We start from the raw sequence: 21,033 nt of genomic DNA, 5'->3' as shown, positions 1-21,033 counted from the left end.
AGTGGCATGAGTCTATTGTTTGGATGCTATTTAAAGACCTTCCAGCAATATATCAACTCAGTAAATTAACATGGCTTGAATAAACTGATGACCAGATTCTTATTTAAACCTCGTCATAAATATAAATATAGTGACCCATTTGGTCCTTCTAAAAACAAGATATCATACTCTATTTTGGTAGAAAGAAGCTGGCCAAAGTACACAGTTCAGTAATTTGAGATTAGGTTTGAAAATATGTGACTGCAACAATATCCAGTTGGTTGATAAACTGGATATTCTTGCTGTGACAATGGCCAGGGAAGGCTGTTCAAGGTAAGCAGTAGGAGAAGTCGAGGGAAATGGTGGTGTGATTATAAAAGCTGGAGGACCAAGGATAAGTGGTTACCAGATTTTGGCCCTGGTATGTAATTTTGCTCTATATTTGGCAAGTATTGTTTGTAACATAGTTCATGAGTATATCCTTATCAGCTGTTCCATTGAATGAGACCAAAGAAATAGAGAAGCATGGAGCTTTGGTATTATTTCCCTTGTTGACTGTCAACTAAGATCATCTGTGGCGAAGGGGGCTTTTGTACCTATGGACTAATATTCAGTGCTTAGATTATATTTAGTGCCATCTCTGTTGGCCAGGTCATAACATCAGAGGCAGTGAAGTGTTTTCTACTACAAGTTGGCTAGAAATCATCAACATTGTCACAAGAGTATCCAAATGGGGTGTTGTCTTAGGCAAAAGATATATCTAGATCACACCCATGTTTACCATTCTGTTGGCTTCCCATATTACACACAGGACAGAATTCAAACCTGCAACAAAATGTATGACACTCTGAGCCTTTACTTGTCCAGCTTCATCACCTACTCTTCCTTGCTATTCATACAGGCAACCTATCTTTTTTTCTCCTTCTTTCCTCCCTCATTCCTTCCTTCCTTCTTTCCTCTCTCTCTCTCTCTCTCTCTCTCTCTCTCTCTCTCTCTCTCTCTCTGTCTCGCTCCTTACATTTTATATGAGATATAATTGGCATGAAATAAAATTACATAAAATATCCTAGGGGAACCTGGCCGGCTCAGTTGGTACAACATGAGTCTCTTGATCTCAGGGTTGTGAGATCAAGGGGCAGGGTTTACTTAAAAAAATAATAATAAAAAGAAGGTATCCTATCAGATGAGTTTTGACATATGTTTACAGCACAGAACCATGACCACAGTCAAGACTGGGAACATATCCACCACCTCCAAGTTTTTTTGTGCCCCTTTGTTATCCTTCCTGTCACCTGTCCAATCCCTACCCCTGGATAATGACTGATCTTCTTTCTGCCACTATAGAAAAAAATACACCCAACTCTAAAATAGTCCTATAAATTTTGTTTTGAGTATAGCCTTTTATGAACTTATTCTCTAAGTGAACTAGAGAAGGCTTGGGTGAGTATTTATCCCGTAGGCATTTTGGGTTTATAAAATTAAATTTAGAATAAACACATATTTGCAAATTAGGAAAAGAAAATTGTCCCATCCACATCGCAAGTTAATGCAGTTGTTCTCAAGTGGGATGGGTGTGGGAATTTTGCCCCCAAGGGATTTCACATTGTCTGGAGACATTTCCGGTTGTCACAACTTGGGAGGTGCTATTGGCATCTAGTGGATGGAGGCCCAGGATGCTGCTAAATGTCCTCTAATACACAAGACAGCCAGCCCTCTCAACAAGAATTATCTGGTTCAAAACAGCAGTATTGCTGAGACTGAGAAACCCTGATAAAATGCAATGTACTTTCTTTAACTTGTGCTCCCCAAAACTGCTCTCATAAAGACCCAACAATCATCCCCAAATAGGCAATTGAAAGGCTTCTTCTGCGTGCTCCTATAATAGTATTTAGCTTCTCTACAGCACTTGACACTCTTTACCATCCTCTTCTGTCTTTTAAAGTTCATTTCATTTATGTTAATAATCTCTACACCCAGTATGGGGCTTGCACTCATGACCCAGAGATCCAGAGTCTCATGCTCTACTGACTGAGCTAGGCAGGCACCCCATCATCCTCTTCTTTCAAAACCCCTTTCTCTTGCATGACAGTGTCTCACATGGCATTGCTTTCTCTTGGTTCTCCTCCTCTGTTAGCTATCCTGCATCTGTTGATGTTGATGTCCTTCAGGGATCCCCATAGGCTCTTGGTTACACGTGATTTTTCTGGGTGCTCTCTTCCACATCCATAGTATGAATGATCTCTAGGTTGATAAAGTCCAAATCAATGCATTTAGCAACTTTCTCTTTGAGTATCCTACTCTTATCCACTATTAAGATTTCTTCACTCAGTATCCTGTCGATATCTGAAACTCAATAAATCAAAAACGAAACCCATTCTCTTCTCCAGCAAATCTCTCCCCTTTCTACTGATTCATCTCATCTCTTTGTTGTCCACCTTGTTGCTCAGACTTGAATATTTGAAGTTATCTTTGGCTTTTCCCTTTTCCCCAACTCCCCACATCAACTCTTCTGGATTCTAAATCTCTAGATCTAACACACCTTATCTTTCAGGCCATATTAGCTCTCTCCCTAAATGCTGTAATAGAATCCTTCCTGGTCTCTGCCTGAAGCCTCATCCTTACTGAAAACCAAACAAGGAGTAATCTTGCAAGTTCTACAGACTAACTATTGTGTTTGTTTAGCAAACAGAGGTTAAGCTTTCAAAACTCAAAACATTGCCTTCTCCGTGAAACATTCCTTGTGTCTCTGTGAAGTTGAGATTCCTCCTCCCCCTGCTGTATGTTCCTCTACTGCTTCCTTCCTATCATTATTACAGTACTTATGAAATTACATTGTAATTACTTATGTGCCTACCTTTATAATAAACTTTTATTAAGTTGTCTGCCTAGAGCTTTTTCTGAAGAGCTGCCTTACCCCCAACTCCACAAATACCCTTCCCTCTTCATCCCCAGTTCTGTGTTGGCCACCATCTCCATAGTTACACGAAGAACTCTTGTGGGCATGTGTTTACATCATGACCCTGACACCTTCTCTTCCTTGACCTGGGCATCTGACCCAGGTAAGGCTGGTTAATCCCCTCCCTGGAGATTTGGAATTGTGAGAGAGAGAGAGAGAGAGAGAGAGAGAGAGAGAGAGAGAATATGAAGATGAAAGTGAATTAGGATAAAGGAGGAACAAAGAATCATGATTATATTCAATTTGCAGTTCCAGATTGCTGAGAAAGCCCGTCTGTATCCACGCATGCAGTTTCCAGGTGAGAGCCCTGCTACCTTTTAAGCAATTCCCTTTTCCCCCTTTGTTGTCTCCACTGCATTTCTGTTACTGGCAACCATCGCATCCTAATTCATAGATCTACCTACTGTGAAATTCAAGGACAAAGACTCACCCTTGGTTATCTTTGTATATCCAGTATTTACTATCAAGATACAAAACACAGTAGCTACAAAAATATCTGTGGAATGAATCAAGGAAGGAAGCAAGGAGGAAAGGAAGAAAGCAGAAAGAAATGAAGAGAAAGTAAAAGGAGAAACAAATGAAAAAATATGACGGAAAATTGAGGAGAATACAATTCTAATGAGAGAGAGAGAGAAGGCAGTAAATCACCTTGAAACAACAACAACAAAGAAAAATGGAGAGAGTGCTCTAGGGGTAAAATATTTGGCTGTCTTGGGGCACCTGGCTGGCTCAGTTGCAAGAGCATGCAACTCTTGATCTCAGGGTTGTGAGTTCTGGCCCCACGTTTGGGGGCAGAGATTACTTAAAATAAAAATGTTTGGCTGTGCTCTGCTCTCCTGTCCTAAGGTCAGCCTGCTTCCCCCTACCCCCACTGCTTTCACCTGTGCCCATTTGCTCTCAGAGTCTGGTGAGAGGACCCAGCAAGAGCCCCGGTGCCTCCCAGCACCCCGGCCCTGGCACTCATGCTTTCTTTTAGATCTGATTACAGCCCACAGCGGTTGCAGCAAGGTAGCTGAGCTCCCAGCCACACATGTCTGCAAGCATGGCATCATAGAAGTACAGTGAACTTGGATTTCAGACAGATGGGTTCAGATTGAAGAACGTCAATGACTGTTGGTAAACAACACTTTCTCTCTAATTTCTATTTACTTCCGTTGTTTCTCAGTGTTTACCACCACTGACTCTCCTCTGCCTCCACTGCATCCCTTCAGGAAAAGTTTGTCTCTCTAGGGACTTGTCATAGGACTGAACTTAGATGCCACAAAGGCAGGAGGATCTGCACACTGGTATGCACCGAGTAGTGCCCGTTCTAGAGTTCTCCGCGTCCTTCTCATCCCTACCTCCCCTCCTCATTTGTTTTCTGTTTGCAGCCAGCGGTCTTTCTCAAGCAAAAATCTGATCTTGTTACCTTGCCTGTGACATTTCAATGCTTCCCCATTATCTGTGGAATCAAGTGCAATTTTAAAGCACAGCCAGCAGGGGCACCTGGGTAGCTCAGTTGGTTAAGCAGCCAGGCTGTTTCGGCTCAGGTCATGATCTCACAGTTTGTGAGTTTGAGCCTTGCGTCAGGTTCTGTCCTGACAGTGTGGAGCCTGCTTGGGATTCTCCCTCTCTCTCCCTCCCTCCCTCTCTCTCTCTCAAAAAATAAAGCTAAGGGGCGCCTGGGTGGCTCAGTCGGTTAAGCGTCCGACTTCAGCCCAGGTCACGATCTCGCGGTCCGTGAGTTCAAGCCCCGCGTCGGGCTCTGGGCTGATGGCTCAGAGCCTGGAGCCTGCTTCCGATTCTGTGTCTCCCTCTCTCTCTGACCCTCCCCCATTCATGCTCTGTCTCTCTCTGTCTCAAAAATAAATAAACGTTAAAAAAATAAATAAATAAATAAAGCTAAAAAAAAATTTTTTTTTTAAAACATGGCCTAGCAGACTCTACATAATCTGGCCTCTGCTTACCTCTCCAGTCATGTCTCTCCATTCTTCCTCCGAACCACTGGCACTCCCTCACCCAAGAAAGAATCCAACAGCCATCATGAGCTTCTTGAAATTCATTGAATTGCCCTGTTCTTTCATACTTTTGGCTTTCTCTCCACGCTTTTCCGCTACTGGAAAACTCTTTCTCCTGCTACTCTCCTGTCCCTGGCCAAGTTACATTCATTCTTCAGGTCTCAGCTTAAAAGCCACTGCCTCTGGGCTTGTTGTAGACTACCCTCCAGGTGCACCAGCATCATGCATCAGCATCGGAGCATCTACTTAGTTTTTGTTTTGTTTTGTGTACTTATTTATTTTGAGAGAGAGAGAGAGAGAGAGAATGCGGGGGAGGTGCAGGAAGAGAGAGAATCCCAGGCAAGCTCTGCACCTTCAAGCATAGAGCCCGATGCGGGGCTTGAATGCAGGAACCATGAGATCATGACCTGAGCTGAAGTCGGATGCTTAACTGAGCCACCCAGGCACCCCGAGCATCTAATTTTAACAGCTGTTCACTGTGTATCCCTCTATTCAGCTCTGTGACGTTAGGGATGTTGCTGTTCTTTTATTTTTTTATTTTTTAATGGTTATTCATTTTTGAGAGAGAGTGCAGGCAGAGGAGGGGCAGAGATAGAAGGAGACACAGAATCCAAAGCTGGCTCCAGGCTCCAAGCTGTCAGCACAGAGCCCCACACAGGACTCGAAGTCACGGACTGTGAGATCATGACCTGAGCTGAAGTTGGTGACTCAACCCACTGAGCTACTCAGGCACACCATGTTGCTGTTCTTATTAATTCTTCTACCCCTAGCACCCAGCAGTGTCTTGAACTAGCAAGCTTTCAATAAATATTGGCAGAATTAAAAAAAAAAAAAAAAAGCTGGAGTCTTTTTAATAGCCATTTGCATTGTCCAGGATTCTGTTACAAACTTGTTGTTTCATCAGTTGATTCCTGGCATCCTTAAAGTTATGAGTGACATGACTGGCTATGAATGAATAATGTTGTGATGCCTCTAACCTATTCCATAAATATGCATCACATTGATAGGTAAATGAATGAATGAATAAATGGAGTGCCAGTTAACAAATCACCTTCCACATTCCCAGTAGGGATTATGTCACCACTCCCAGCTTCTGCATGTTAATGATACAGTGATGTTTCCACAGATCCCTTCCCGTCGTTCTTATCTTTTATACTATTCAGTATGCTCTGCCCATTGCTACTTCGTTGGCCTTAGAACTCTCCTTCAATACATCCACCTGCTCCCTCCCAGAAGTTTGGCTTCAGAAGTGCCTCTTTCCTGAGAAACGGAGGCTCCAGACATGCTCAGTCAGCAAAGCCAGGTATAATTAAATGCTTTCGCCTTGACTTGGGGCCCTGACAGGTGGCAGGTGTGGACAGTGCTGGCAAAAGAGACCTGACGTGTCTTGTCTTGCACAGCTGAACGCACCCTTCTTGAGGCCAATCTCAAGTCCTGGCAACCCAAGTTTAAGTAGTGGGGACGTCTACATTTTTAAACTGATAAGAACAGATACTACATTTGATCTTAGCCAAAAGGCCGGGAAGCGATACATTTTTAAAACAGTAAGATGGAAGGAGTTATTTTGGAAAAATTAAAATGACTGGCAGGCGATTCTCAGAGCACAATCAAGCGTTAAGTGATGTGGTTAAGGCTAGGGAGGACGGAGGAGGCAGGGACGGATGGAAGCGGTGCCTGCCCTGAACCTCGCTGGGTAGATGGAAGATTTTAGAAGGGGTTTTCCGAAGTCGCCCAGCCCCAGAATTTCAAGGACCACAGTCGCTGCCCCTTCCGAAAGAGAGCGCATTTCTGGGGGAGGTGTGTGCGTGCACGCGCCGGGGGGAGGGAGGGCTCGGGAGAGGGGCCACCGCTCTCCGGAATAAACAGCAGGGGGAGAAGGGGAGCGCGGCGGAGGGCGACGTGCGGGCGGGGGCCGGGGGAGGGGGCCCCGGAGCGCGCGGGGCGGCTGGGAGCCGGCAGACCCGCGCGCCTCTGATACCTGAAGCGTCGCCCGCAGGAGCTGACAGCGGACCCTCCCCGTGTCCCTGCTCCGGACTCGGACCTCGCGCGCAAGGTAAGCAGGGGCGCGGGGTGCGCCCTCCCCGGGGCGCGGGGTGCGCCCTCCCCGGAGCGCAGCCGGGCCGGCCGCACCAGGTGCCGGTCGGACCCCCTCGTTGCGCCCTCCGCGGTCTCCTGCGCACCGCGCCAGCCCCGGGCTGGGGGGTGGTGGGGGGGGGGGGGGGAGAGATACGGGATCCTCCGCCTGCTGCGCTGCTACCCCGTGGCCCGCGGGACCCTCGTCCGCCTTCCCCAGGGCAGCCCCCGAAACCCCGCATCCGGGATCGGCAGGGGGGGGGTGGGGGGGGTGGGGTGGGGGACCGGGTGGGCTCGCAGGCGGGAGGTCGTCCACCCTCTCCAGGTGTATGGCGCAAGCTCCGGCGCGCCGTTCTCCCCTGGACTCCGCAGCAATTTCCAGGTTGAAATATCGCAGCTGCTGTGCTTCCAAAACATAACCCCCCCCGCCCCCACCTTCTGTTTCTATTCCTAACTTTGAGGTGGGGGTGGGGGTGGTAATAACCCTCGGTCGAGGTAGGTGAACCGTCTTATCGTCCCTGTCTGCACTGAACAATAGGTGGAGGCGCTTTGGGGGTTATTTTCCCCGAAAATTAAATACTGTGATGAGTTTACAAGGTTTTCTGGGTGACTGCGGTGCCCCTAGAACTTGATCGCAGCCTAAAGCAGTAGGTCCCGCTGGAGCGCGGAGATCCTGATTCGGAAATGGGAGGAAGGCTGTGTGCGCGCGCGCCCGCGAGCTTCTGCGTCTTGAAAAATCAATCCAGGTGATGGAGACGTGCTCTTCCCCCCCGTAATCACTTCAAAGTGTCCGAAAGGTCGGCACACGAGGGACAGGGGGCACCCAATTGATGATAAGCATCACCTGGAAATGGTAGCGTGCCCGGAGAATAAAAACCGTGAAGGCTGGTTTCCTTCAAGTTGATGAATTTGGTGGGGTGGTGGGTTTTGAGTTGGCAATTTTGGGAAGGGAGGGTTAACGTGCATTTGAAATTCAAATAGAGGGTGGAGAGAAATACCATACTTCTGAGGGCCCTTGTTAAAGAGTTAGCTTTGAAACCTCACATTTTTAAATGTAAGAATTCCTTCAAAAGTACTCTGGCGATTAGAAAGGACTGAGGCCTATTCCGTGGAAATCAGAAAATCTTCCCCTACGGTGCTTACATTGCCTGACTTTCTGCCAGTGACCCCTGGAATTTTTACATGTTGGTTCCTTTAAAGCTGAACATCCAAGTGCACTCTATCTCTAGGAACCGGAAGGAAGAATTATCATGTATGTTAATTTAGATTCTGTTTACATTCCTAATTATTTGAACCAAGCTCTTCTACGCTGAATTGGTTGAGTGTCTGTAAGTTATATTGTATTTGAACTTGCACAAAATACTAAATGTTTCTCTGCCTTGCACTTTGTCATAGATGTACCTCTATTGCTTTTCATATATATCTGCATCTGAGCCATTCTAAGTACTTAGCAAACACTCAGAGTTACCTCCCAGGGAAAATATTTTTATTTTGTCTGTCTTTGGAAAATTGAGGTAAAGGGCTAATTTTTTAAAAATACCATTCAGTAGGTATCCTATGAAATCCTCCAACTTTTTATGGAATGAGATGCTCATTATGAAATGGGGCTGGAATTGGGTACCTGCTTTCAAGGATATTAAGGACAAGTAGGAGACTTGAAGCGTTTTGAACTTTTAAGAAAAGAGTCACTGTCTAGGTATTGAGCCAATGTGATTGTTTTCCTGGCAAAGTTTTTCTCCTTTCTAAAATTAACTTTCCCCTAGGAAAAATAGTGCAGATTCACACGATTCAGCCAACCAAGCCGAGAAAGTACTATTTGAATTTTAAAAGTGACCTTAATTCATCCCTATGGATCTCGTGTTTGCAACCTATGCCACAAAATATGCAGAAATAGTCATCGCTTGCTGACCTTTTCAAAGCATTGGCTTAATGAGGGGTGTTATGGACAGAGTACAATATGATGTTATGACTTGTGTTGGCTTAGGCAAAACTACTATCATTATTTTCCTAAAGTTTTTTGTATAGATATGTGTACAATGGGTCTGGGACTTACATAATTGTGTATATATATGTAACACATGTTTTTAATAGGAACAAAAACCCACAATATTTTTCTTTGTGGCAGAACACTGTAAGCATTAGGTTTTGATTACTTTTTCATGGAAATTTTTAATATGACAGAACTAAAAACTTGAAGGAAATAATTCCATAAAGATCTATTTGGAACTGAAGGCCTTTTTAATAAAAGATGGTTGGAGCCCTTAGCTGTATGCTTAGCATACGTGGAACAGTCCTTTGTGAGTGAGGAAGGGTGATGGGTCCCATTCTGGCAGCCTCAGACAGTAGATGATTAGACCCTGCCACTCTCTTTCAGACCTTTAATTTGCTCTGTAACTTGATGCTTCACTGACCCCACACACTCCCTGCCACGCTAGCTCACAGAGGAATTGCTGGCGCTCTGGACTGAATTAAAAAAAAAAAAAATTTTTTTTCTAAGTATTTATTTTTGAGAGAGAGAGCACGCGCATGGGGGAGGGGCAGAGAGAGAGGGAGACGCAGAATCCCAAGCAGGCTCCAGGCTCTGAGCTGTCAGCACAGAGCATGATGCAGAGCTTGACCCATAAAGTGTGAGATCATGACCTGAGCTGAAGTCGAAGCTTAACCGACTCAGCCACACAGATACCCCGGGTTGAATTTTTTTTTCTTCTCCCTCCGATCAATTAGAACATGTTTGCATCGGTTGCAGAATGCAGTTACATGTTTAGCACTGTATTCTAAGAAATACCTTTAGCCACAAAGAGAGTAACCTCCATGTAGCCTAGATCACAAATTGCCTTATTTAGTCATGCTATATTAATTTCCCTTGATTCAACGATGTAGAAATAATAGAGTCCTGGAGTATTAAAATTGGAAGGCATTTTAGAAATCATCTAGTTTCTAATAATTTCTTTCTACAGATGAATATTAAAGCACTCCTAGCCATAATCCAGACTTTGAAAGAAGACATTAAATTTTATATTCTTTCCAGTTCTTCTAGTAATGAGGAATTTGCTCATTTGAAATGAATTTATACATGAGTTCATTATAGTAGGAATGGCAGCAAAGTAAGTTGCAAACCTCAGCTAGATTTCCAATGAATCTCAAAGTGTGACCTTAAACGGCATTTAAAAAAATGTTTATTTATTTTTGAGAGAGACAGAGCATGAGCGGGGAGGGCGCAGAAACAGGGAGACACAGAATCCGAAGCAGGCTCCAGGCTCTGAGCTGTCAGCACAGAGCCCAATGCAGGGCTCGAACTCATGAAATGCGAGATCATGACCTGAGCCGAAGTGGGACGCTTAACTGACTGAACCGCTGAGGTGCCCCTTAAAGTGTGACCTTAAAGGCAATTGTCGGTCATTTACAAAGGCGTTGAAGTACTTTAAAGTAGCATCCTAGGTTTTTCATTGTGCTGGGTGGGGACTGCTTCCCCTGGCAGATGGAAAGGAAAGGAGCATCCGAAAAAGGATGAGTGTATAGATAGAAGAGTACGGTGGTAGTGCACGTGGTGGGGGCTTACTGAGTCAGTGTATCATTCAGGAATGGTTAGCCTTCAGACCCCTCCCCAGAGATTGCAGTCTGAAATAATGGAATCAACCACTGGAGTTTCTAGACTTCAAAACCCTACTTAATTAAGGCTTGGTTTTCAGAGTTCCCACTTCTTGATGTCTGTGTCTTTCAAGATCATCTGTCTTAAAAATCTATCTTCCCACGCTCCTAGTGTTGAGACATTTTTCTTTCGTGACTTGTAAAAGAATTTGTCCTGATACGTAGGCACCAATCTTAAGAAATCCTATGGAATCTGGGGAAGCATTCTTACAAGGGCTGTATCTCACTGCCAATTATTTACTGAGTTGCTTTACCCACATTAAAAAAATTCCACAGCCTTCAGAGGTAGTTGTTTTTATCCCCTTTATATAGATCTGTGATTCAGAGAAGTTAAGTATCTTGATCCAGGACACCTATCACTATCAACACCCACACTGCTTTCCCTAATGAGTCCAAGCTGTTGATTGAATCTATAGAAGGTAGTATGCTCATTTTGGCATTTCATTTGGAATTTCCTAATTCTTTTTTTTTTTTTTTTGATTTTTCATTCTTTGAGAGACAGAGAGAGACAATGTGTGAGCAGGGGAGGGACAAAGAGAGATACACAAACAGAATCCAAAGCAGGCTCCAGGCTCTGAGCTGTCAGCACCGAACCCAATGCAGGGCTTGAACCGCGGAACGTGAGATCATGACCTGAGCCGAAGTCGGACGTTCGACTGACTGAGCGATGCAGGCACCACCAAATTTCCTAATCCTGAAAAGATTTTATAAAGTCTTCATATGTGTTTAATGTTTCGGTGTGGGGAGCTCGACGTTCTTACATTGATTTAATGATTAAAGACAACTTATGTGTTCCAAAGTGGAATTAATCAACAATCAACTATCAAGATGTCTTTAAAAATAAGGGTGCGAGGGTGCCTGGGTGGCTCAGTCAGTTAAGTGTCCAGCTCTTGATTTCGGCTCAGGTCATGATCTCACGGTTTGTCCTGTGAGACTTGGGCTCTGCGCTGATGGTGTGGAGTATGCTTGGTATTCTCTCTTCTTTCTCTCACTCTTCTGCCTCTCTTTCTCTCTTTCAAAATAAACATTAAAAAAAAAAATAGGGATGCCTGTGTGGCTCACTCAGTTAAGCATCCAACTCTTTATCTCAGCTCAGGTCTCGATCTTGGGGTCCTGAGTTCAAGCCCCATTTTGGGCTCTGCACTGGGTGTGAAGCCTACTTAAAAAAATGTCTTTAAAGGTATGTTTTCTTTATAATTTCATGAAATTTTGGGGATTTACAAGATACCTATGATATGACCACTGTATCACATCTCCATTGCTCTCTGCAAGTGATTCACTATCATATGACATTGTTTCTTTCGAGGTGTTTTAGAAATTTTGTCTTGTGTCATTCTGATGGAGCAATTACTTATTAATTTTTTTTCTCCCTCCTTTATATTCTCATTAGGGCAGTACATTTGTTTGACTTTGATATGTAATTTGGCTACATTTCTATGAATTTCATGTCAAGACAGTAAAGGGGAAACTTTTTGTTATATTTATTTTTAAAGGTTTATTTATTTGTTTTGATGGGGGGAGAGAACGAGCACGTGAGTGGGGGAAAGGTGGAGAGAGAGAGAGAGAGAGAGAGAGAGAGAGAGAGAGAATCCTAAGCAGTTTCCTCTCTGTCAGTGTGGAGCCTGATGCGGGGCTCAGACTCACAAACTGAGACATCATGACCTGAGTGAAATCAAGATCGGATGCTCAACTGACTGAGCCACCCAGGGGCCCCAGTAAAGGGGAGACTTACAAAACATTATAAAAATGAGCATTGGTTGGGTAGGGTTGAGTCATTGCCCTATAAAGAATATTTCTTACTGAATCTGACACAAATACAGCTACTTAGCCAGAAAAGTTTTACCATTAGTTTCATGAGTCTATATATTTCAACTGGCTTCTTTTGGCCTTTATTACTTATTCTACTTGATTAACATTTAGCTTTCCAAAGAAGAAGAGTTGCCTCCTTGAAGTTTAATTTTTTTTTTTTTAACAGTAGGCTCCATGCCCAATGTGGGGCTTGAACTGAGGACCCTGAGATTAAGAGTCTCGTGCTCTATTGACTGAGCCAGCCAGGCACCCCCTTATAGTTCAATCTCGAAGCTTCTATCCCAGGAGAGTCTTTGCACCTGTAGAATGTTTCTTCCTCTTTTGCCACCATTTTTCTTTTGTAGTTTCTTCCATATCCTCCAAAGTAGAGGCTCATAGAAAACCTCTGTAAACCCTTTGAAAGCTCTACTGCAAGGCCCAGTCCTTACACCTTGGCCTTACTCTTGGCACAGCCCAGCTTCCGGGTCTGCATGGGGGAGGGTTGCCATGCGCAGGTCAGGGGGAGTGTTTACCCCCTCCTCACCCTGCCTGCTCTTCCAGAGTGTAGAAGGGCCTTCTCAAGTTTTGCTTTAAGTTTTCAGGTAAGTTCTTGTAACTTAATAGCTCTTTCCCATAATACTTAATTAGTGCAGACTCTTTTTCTTTTTCAAATTCTGTATTAGCATTCGTTGGTACTTTATCACTGTTTTCTGGGAAAGCATGTGAGCAGAAAGAGGTAAGGGTATTTAGAAGATTGTGTATAAATTTGTGTGTAAATGTATGTAAGTTTACAAGTAGGCTTGTGAAAAAGGCTAAGGAGCGTGTCAGACAATTGACTAATTTTACATTTTGGTTTCGGAAAACCAAGAGGAGTATAGAGACGACTATCAGAACCACGTGTAATCCCGCTACCCAGAGACAACCACATCTAACATTTTGGCGTAACTTCCCAGTTTTTTAACTATGCGTGTGAGTGTGTGTGTGTATGAATGTTGTTATAGAATTAAGATTTGTTCCTTTAAAAAAATTTTTTTTAATGTTTCATTTATTTTTGAAGGAGAGAGTGTGAGCAGGGGAGGGGCAGAGAGAGAGGGAGACAGAGAATCCGAAGCAGGTTCTAGGCTCTGAGCTGTCAGCACAGAGCCAGACGTGGGGCTCAAACCCATGAGCTGTGAGATCATGACCTGAGCCGAAGTCAGATGCTTAACTGACTGAGCCACCCAGGGGACCCTAATTAAGATTTTTTTTCTATGCACTGTTTACTTTTTTTTAAATTAACAATATAAGAATTGCCTGAGCTATTTAACATTTTTCCTTTGGCTGTCTGGACTATATTTTATTTGCTCATTTTTCTTTGGTAACTTAAAAGGTATAGATTATCTCTTTAAAAAAACCCAACTATTGATGCCTTTAAGGCTTTTGCTTGTTTTTTAATATAGGCATGATCTCATTTTTCTTAATGCCAGGAAGAAATGATATTTGACAGTTTTCTTTCTGTAAGGTGAGAAATAGGACACATATACTATTTCTCTTTCTCCAACTCCTCTATGTTCTAGTTTTTTGTTGACATAATTTAGGGTTATTAAAATCAAATTATTCATAAATGCTAAAATTATTTTTTTATTTGAAGAATTGTTTTTAACATTTTATTTAAGGTTTATGCCCACATTGACCAAGTTTATTTAGACTTCATTCTGTTTAATTAATGCTTATACCCACTTAAAATTATTACTGTTCCTCCACTCTTAAATTCATATCATGACAAATTTAAGTATAGACCCAGTAAATTTTTTAGGAGGCTGTGTGTAGCTGAGGATGTTTTTAAGAAATTGCTTTCATAGGGGCGCCTGGGTGGCGCAGTCGGTTAAGCGTCCGACTTCAGCCAGGTCACGATCTCACGGTCCGTGAGTTCGAGCCCCGCGTCAGGCTCTGGGCTGATGGCTCAGAGCCTGGAGCCTGTTTCCGATTCTATGTCTCCCTCTCTCTCTGCCCCTCCCCCATTCATGCTCTGTCTCTCTCTGTCCCAAAAAAAAATAAATAAACGTTGAAAAAAAAAAATTAAAAAAAAAAAAAGAAATTGCTTTCAGGGGCACCTGGGTGGCGCAGTCGGTTAAGCGTCCGACTTCAGCCAGGTCACGATCTCGCGGTCCGGGAGTTCGAGCCCCGCGTCAGGCTCTGGGCTGATGGCTCAGAGCCTGGAGCCTGTTTCTGATTCTGTGTCTCCCTCTCTCTCTGCCCCTCCCCCGTTCATGCTCTGTCTCTCTGTGTCCCAAAAATAAATAAACGTTGAAAAAAAAAATTAAAAAAAAAAAAAAAAGAAATTGCTTTCAGAAAGCCTGGTACAGATGAGACTACTTTCTGTTTTTCTTCATAGAAAACGCTTGGTGGGGGAGGGAGGGCGGCATATTGGTGACTCAGTTGGTTAAGTGTCTGACTTTGGCTCAGGTCATGATCTCATGGCTCGCGAGTTCAAGCCCCATGTTGGGCTCTGTGCTGACAGCTCAGAGCCTGGAGCCTGCTTTGGATTCTGTGTCTCTGTCTCTCTCTGCCCCTCCCCCATTCATGTTCTGTCTGTCTGTCTGTCTGTCTCTCTCTCAAAAGTAAATAAACATAAAAATTTTCTTAAAAAAATACTTGGGTTGGGGCGCCTGGGTGGCTCAGTCGGTTAAGCGTCCGACTTCAGCTCAGGTCACGATCTCACAGTCTGTGAGTTCGAGCCCCGCGTCGGGCTCTGGGCTGATGGCTCAGAGCCTGGAGCCTGCTTCCAGTTCTGTGTCTCCCTCTCTCTCTGCCCCTCCCCTGTTCATGCTCTGTCTCTCTCTGTCTCAAAAATAAATAAACGTTAAAAAAAAAATACTTGGGTCATAGTCTTTATCTCAAGGCTCTCTAGATTGAATTCTAGCAATGAGGGTTGTGGAAGTCTGAGGTCTGTCTGATTGCTGTTCTCTTATAGGTAATTTGTTTTTCTGTCTGGATGCTTAAAGCATTGTTTTCATTTCTCTAATACTAAAAAAGATTTTTATTTTTTTACCAGACTATATCATAATGATAGTCTGTTTTATTTTTTCCTGGTACTCTTTGGCTAGTATTGATTTGAAGACTTAAAATCTGTTTTTCGTCTCGGTATTCAATTATTTTCTTCTGATTTCTTTATTGATCTTTTTCTTTTTGGAGTTATGCATACATTTATGTATTCATCTCTCATATCATTGTTTATTTAATAAATGTGATCTTTTTGTTTTTTTCTCTGAATACTGGCAGAATTTCTCAAGCCTATCATCTACTCTGTTGAGATTATCAGTTATTTCCAGTATGTTACTGTGTCCGTTGCAACTTTTGATTTGGCCGTAGTATTTTTGGTTGTCTTTTCTAATCTCTGATCCTTCCTGCTTTGTGGTTTTTTACCTTGGCTTCATAGCTGAGATGCCCTTTGCTTCTTATGGGGTCCATTACACAGAAGACCTATCCAAATTTCTACCGTACAGCAACTTTATTCCAGTTCATACCATTTATGGTGATTTTTTAGAAGAGTCTTCTTTTGAAATAGTCTTTTCACAGATGCCTGGGTGGCTCAGTTGGTTATCTGACTTCGCCTTAGGTCATGATCTCACGGTTTGTGAGTTCGACTCCCCACATTGGGCTCGCTGCTGTCAGCCCAGTCCACTTAGGATCCTCTCCCCCTCTCTCTGCCCCTCCTCTGCTCACTCTCTCTCAAAAATAAATAAAACATTAAAAATAAGAAATACAGTCTTTCCAGACATCTAGTATTTTCTGTTTGCTCTGCCTTGGAGAAGTATTCTCTCTTGGTTGAGAATCAGGAGTTAAGATGGGTCCTGTACATCCAGAGTAGAGCCCTGGCTGACTGCATGGACAGCAAAAGGAGAAGAAGTTGAAATGTATTGTGATTTACTTTAGCTCCTCAGAAAGATGGGAGACAGCAAGAGACAGATGGTATTAAAGAAAAGAAATTTAGCTCTTCACTAAATGTTTTTTATTATACAGTGCCTGAACTTGATTAAAATGGAACCCTTTGGGGATGCCTGGCTGGCTTAGTCAGTGGAGCATGGGATTCTTGAGCTCGGGGTCATGAGTTTGAGTCCAGTATTGGATGTAGAGATTACTTAAAGAAAAATAAGATGGAAACGTTTGTCTCAGTTTTCAAACACTTTTCGACATTATCTTATTTTATCCTTAAAACAGTTGTTACAGAGTCCCAGCGCCATGGCCTTTGGAGATTGTGGGTTGAATACATTCCTTAACATTAGTAATGGAAGCTTTGCATATTAGTTTTCTTAGCCTCATTTCTTCACCTAGAAGAAGTAATGTTTACCTCAGAGAGTGGCACAGGGTACAGGGAATAATTATATAGGAATTGCCAGAATATAGTTTGTGGTAGAAGGCATGAATGAGATGGCCCCCGGAGGGCACAGAACAAGAAGAGGCCCCTGAGGGCACAGAGGAAAAAGCCAACAAAGGAGACCAAGCAGGAGTGGCCAGAGCCAAGAACAAAGATCAGAAGAGAGTGGAATCCGGGAATCAAAGGGAATTTAGAAATTCCAGATGAAAAGAACTCTCATCAGCATCCTGAACATTGGGTTTGGCGGTTGGCTAGCGTGACCTCAGCCACAGACCCTGTGAGTAGAGATGCAGGGAGAGAGTTAACACGTGTAGAAAAGAAGATAGGAAGTGGAAGCAGCCAGTGAGAAGATGTTTCTCCCTTAGAAGAAAGGGATAAGCTAGGAAAGAAGAGAGAGAAGTCAGTAGCTAGACAGATACTCAAGACTGCAGATTTGGATTTGAAGGAATATCACAATTTTAGAGGTGAAGAAAAAATTAGGAACTGAACGTTTGCCAAGTAAAAAAAAATTTTTTTTTCAAACAAGGACATTAAATATGGTACCATCTACTATTAACTTATTTCCGAAAAGAGAGAAAATACTAATGTGAAAACATGGAATAAATTTAGCTTTGTGAGACAGTATCTCCGTTGGTAAAGTTTTTCTTTTCCTGTTCAACTTAGGCTTTTCTCCCTGGGTTCAAGGTTTTGTCTCTTCTTTAGAGATCTGACTTCACCAGTGGTCTTCTCTCTCAAATATTTTCAGTCTCTGTTGACTCTTTTCCATGATCATATGAGTGCATTCCATTCCATCTTAAAACAAACATGACCTACATGAAAACATGGGAGGACCTACACGGAAACAGTGGCAGAGAGGATGGGCTGAGAGGCCGGACAGGAGGGAGGTCTTATAAATAGCATTAGTAGGACTTGGTGACTGATTGGAGGCGGCAGGTGGGAGAGCAAGAGGAACCTAACATGACGTCCAGCTTGCAGAATGGCTGTGCTACATGGTGCTGTCATAAAGGAGGAAGAGGGCTGGGACGACAAAAACTCATGGGCTCAGTGCAGTATACAGTAGGCTGTACAAGTTGGGAACTCTGTATCTTTGACTCTTCCCCTGCATCCTCCAACTAGGCCCCACCTCACCCAGCCACCCCACCTCTGCCATTGTCTTTTCATCCTTCATCGGTTGGTGCCTAAACCTTGGCGTCTACAATTATTTAACTCTTGGGAGTTCAAACCCTGCATGCAGGAGTTTGCAAGCTAACAGACTATGTGTATTTTCTGCAGAAAAAAGTAAAAGTGAACCAGATGATAGAAATAGAAGTCCCCCGTAACAGGATGCCAAGATGGAACCTTTTGAGTTTTCAGTTTTAAGCTGTGACTCCAGACCGTTAAGGCCGTATTCCAAAGTCAGGTCTAAGACTACAGGGCAGACTTTGTGGTTAGCTCACTGGCCACTTGCAGCTGATAAAACAGGCTGGAGAGGCTATGGAAATAATGATCAGAAGATAGTTTTTAGAGAGTTTGTAGTGAGTTTGAGTCCCCGCTCCTGAGAGAGGAGTGTGAGGTAATGCCTCTGCAACTCAAGTCTAGAGAAAGGGTTGTTATTTCTTTTAATGTTTGTTTATGTATTTTGAGAGAGAATCTCTTTTTTTTTAATGTTTATTTATTTTTGAGAGACAGAGAGAGACAGAGCTTGAGAGGGGAAGGGCCAGAGAGAGAGGGAGACACAGAATCCAAAGTAGGCTCCAGGCTCTGAGCTGTCAGCATAGAGCCCAGCACGGGGCTCGAACTCACAGACCGCGAGATCATGACCTGAGCTGAAGCCGGAGGCTCAACCGACTGAGCCACCCAGGCGCCCTGAGAATCTCTTTTAGGCCTCGAACCCACAACCCTGGGAACATGACGTGAGCTGAAATCAAGAGACACTTAACCAGCTGAGCCACCCAGGTGCCCCCATGTGGAGTGTTTAATGATTGGGAGGCATAGTAGATGAGAGATCTAAAAGGCAAGAGACTGGCTAGTTCCACTATTGGTAGATGAAAGAGATGTAGCTGCATTGTGCTATAATTTGATAGAGCACTAGCAGTCAGGTTGTTCCCCAAGGACCTAGGGCAGACTATTCTGGAGAATTAGCTAGCCTAGCCTGGAGTCATCTCAGGTCATGTGCAAGAGGGCCACCTGGACCCTAGCAAGGTAAACTGAGGAAATGGCCCTCAGTAACCATTTTCACCAGGGGATCTGTAGGTTGTAGGTGAAAGACCCCCCCCCCCTGCCCAGTGATGAAGGTAGAGTTGGGGTTCTCTGCCTCACAGCCCCTTGTTCCTCTCACCATCATCCCAACGCTGGCTCAAGAGGAAAAAGTAAGCTTTAAATACCCACTAAGCTCACACATCACCAGCATTAGATTATTATTCAAGGGAGACCTTTCCTTCTGCCTCTCTTCCCCCCTCCCCCGCCCATCCCACCCCTACTTTGGTATCAGAAAGTGGCATAACCTATATATATTAGTGATCTGGCTCAAGAGAGAAGAATATTTCCCTGTCCACCTTCTCTGGTACGAGGGGAAAATGTTCATTGAAGGTGTTCAATGGGGCCAGAGCCGAAGGAAGAAGTTTAACTTTGCATGAAGTTGGAAGACTTGGCATGCTGCATATGATTGGGTGTATTAATTACAGAATGGTGATCGATTTTTTTTTTTTTTTTTTTTTTGGATTTAGAGTGACTTGAAGTGTCTTCATTATTTATGAGGACCTGGAAAAGTCATGACAACTGTCCTGAATTTCACCCAAGGACAAGGGAAGAACAAGCCTCACATACTAAAAGAGGCAATGGAGAAAACAGATAAAGTCATCTTCTGATTATATCCCATGAGTCCTGCTTATTCACTGTAAGGGTCATAGAGACAAAACCGTCTGCAGTTTTTAAAGGGTACGTAATTGACAAGAGGATGGAAAGGAAATGCAGGTTATTACAGGGATTAAACAGAAATGTCATGATAACTATTTTCATTTCTTAAAAGGATGCTAGGAGAATTTTAATTAGTTGGTAAAAATATATATCAGGTAATTTAAGAATAAGGTTTGCAATCTGTTCCACAGCTGGGGAAGTGATCTGAGTTATTGCCTTTGTGAAACAGGCCCATAAGACATTTGCTCCTTTCTGTTTCCAAAGAATCACAGAAGCCATAAATGGCTAAGATTAATTGTTCACTATTTGCATTCTGCCATTGATCAATTAAAAAAAAAGCGTGTTTTCCTGTAAAACAATAAAGATGATGCCTATAAACCAATAAACTCCAGAATAAACAAAAATGCTAATGGATGTCTCTTTTCAGCTTTTGGGAATTTTAAAAGGGCTTTAAACTATTAGCCTCCATATTATCTTCCCTGAATTTGCAAAGTTATTCAATCGAAATCTTTAAATTTTTTTTTATGTTTATTTTTGAGAGAGAGAGAGAGAGAGAGAGAGAGAGCGTGCACGCATGAGACACAGAATCCAAAGCAGGCTCCAGGCTCTTAAGCTGTCATCACAGAGCCCAATGCAGGGCTCGAACTCATGAACCCCGGGATCATGACCTGAGCCGAAGTCAGACGCTTCACTGATTGAGCCACCCAGGTGCCCCTCAGTCGAAGTCTTTAATTGTAAAGGAGTGCCAAGGGCAGGGGCGCCTGGGTGGCGCAGTCGGTTAAGCGTCCGACTTCAGCCAGGTCACGATCTCGCGGTCCGTGAGTTCGAGCCCCGCGTCAGGCTCTGGGCTGATGGCTCAGAGCCTGGAGCCTGCTTCCGATTCTGTGTCTCCCTCTATCTCTGTCCCTCCCCCGTTCATGCTCTGTCTCTCTCTGTCCCAAAAATAAATAAACGTTGAAAAAAAAAAAATTTAAGGAGTGCCAAGGGAACAATCTAAATAACGTTTCTATTAATGTGTTACTAAAAGTGGAAAAGACGACTTGAAAAATGCAGAGGAGTCCCCCGTAAAGTACTTACACTGACCGCGAACGAGTGCGGTTTATTATGTAGAAGTGGAATTTTGGATCCAGAAGTTGGATAGTGGATTGACCTGACTTAGCACAGGGATGTGAGTCAGTGTCCTGTGGGTCTGGAGGAAACCGTGCTGTGCCCTTAGGGTTCTGAGGGCAATGCCACATTGTTCTAGTGCTCTGCTAAATGCTATGTGCAGCTCTTTTAGCTCAGTGGTAAGGGCAAAAGGACTAGTGGTAGCATGACTTGGGCATATTACATGTCCTAGT

At 43.5% G+C, this 21,033-nt stretch overlaps 1 protein-coding gene, 1 long non-coding RNA gene and 1 pseudogene across 2 annotated transcripts in view; 2 read left to right on the top strand and 1 right to left on the bottom strand.

Moving 5' to 3' along the window:
- Nucleotides 1-975: 975 nt before the first annotated feature.
- LOC147580726 (uncharacterized) lies at nucleotides 976-4,589 on the top strand. The gene is made up of 2 exons (XR_015251036.1): nucleotides 976-3,233; nucleotides 3,390-4,589. It is a non-coding gene; the product is annotated as an uncharacterized LOC147580726 (long non-coding RNA).
- A 1,722-nt stretch (nucleotides 4,590-6,311) lies between these two features.
- Nucleotides 6,312-6,462, bottom strand: LOC147580725 (U2 spliceosomal RNA; annotated as a pseudogene).
- A 359-nt stretch (nucleotides 6,463-6,821) lies between these two features.
- RNF144B (ring finger protein 144B) overlaps nucleotides 6,822-21,033 on the top strand; it is a 182,005-nt gene continuing 167,793 nt past the window's right edge. Inside the window, exon 1 of the mRNA XM_086706155.1 lies at nucleotides 6,822-6,985. The gene's annotated coding sequence lies outside the window, so the exon portion shown is untranslated. The remainder of the gene's footprint in view (nucleotides 6,986-21,033) is intronic.

This window comes from Puma concolor, chromosome B2 (assembly GCF_028749965.1).
Source record: "Puma concolor isolate L17-30 chromosome B2, mPumCon1.1.hap2, whole genome shotgun sequence".
Classification (NCBI taxonomy): Eukaryota; Metazoa; Chordata; class Mammalia; order Carnivora; family Felidae; genus Puma; species Puma concolor.
The sequence above is the reverse complement of the archived record's forward strand: the minus strand, read 5'-3'. Positions and strand labels throughout refer to the sequence as shown.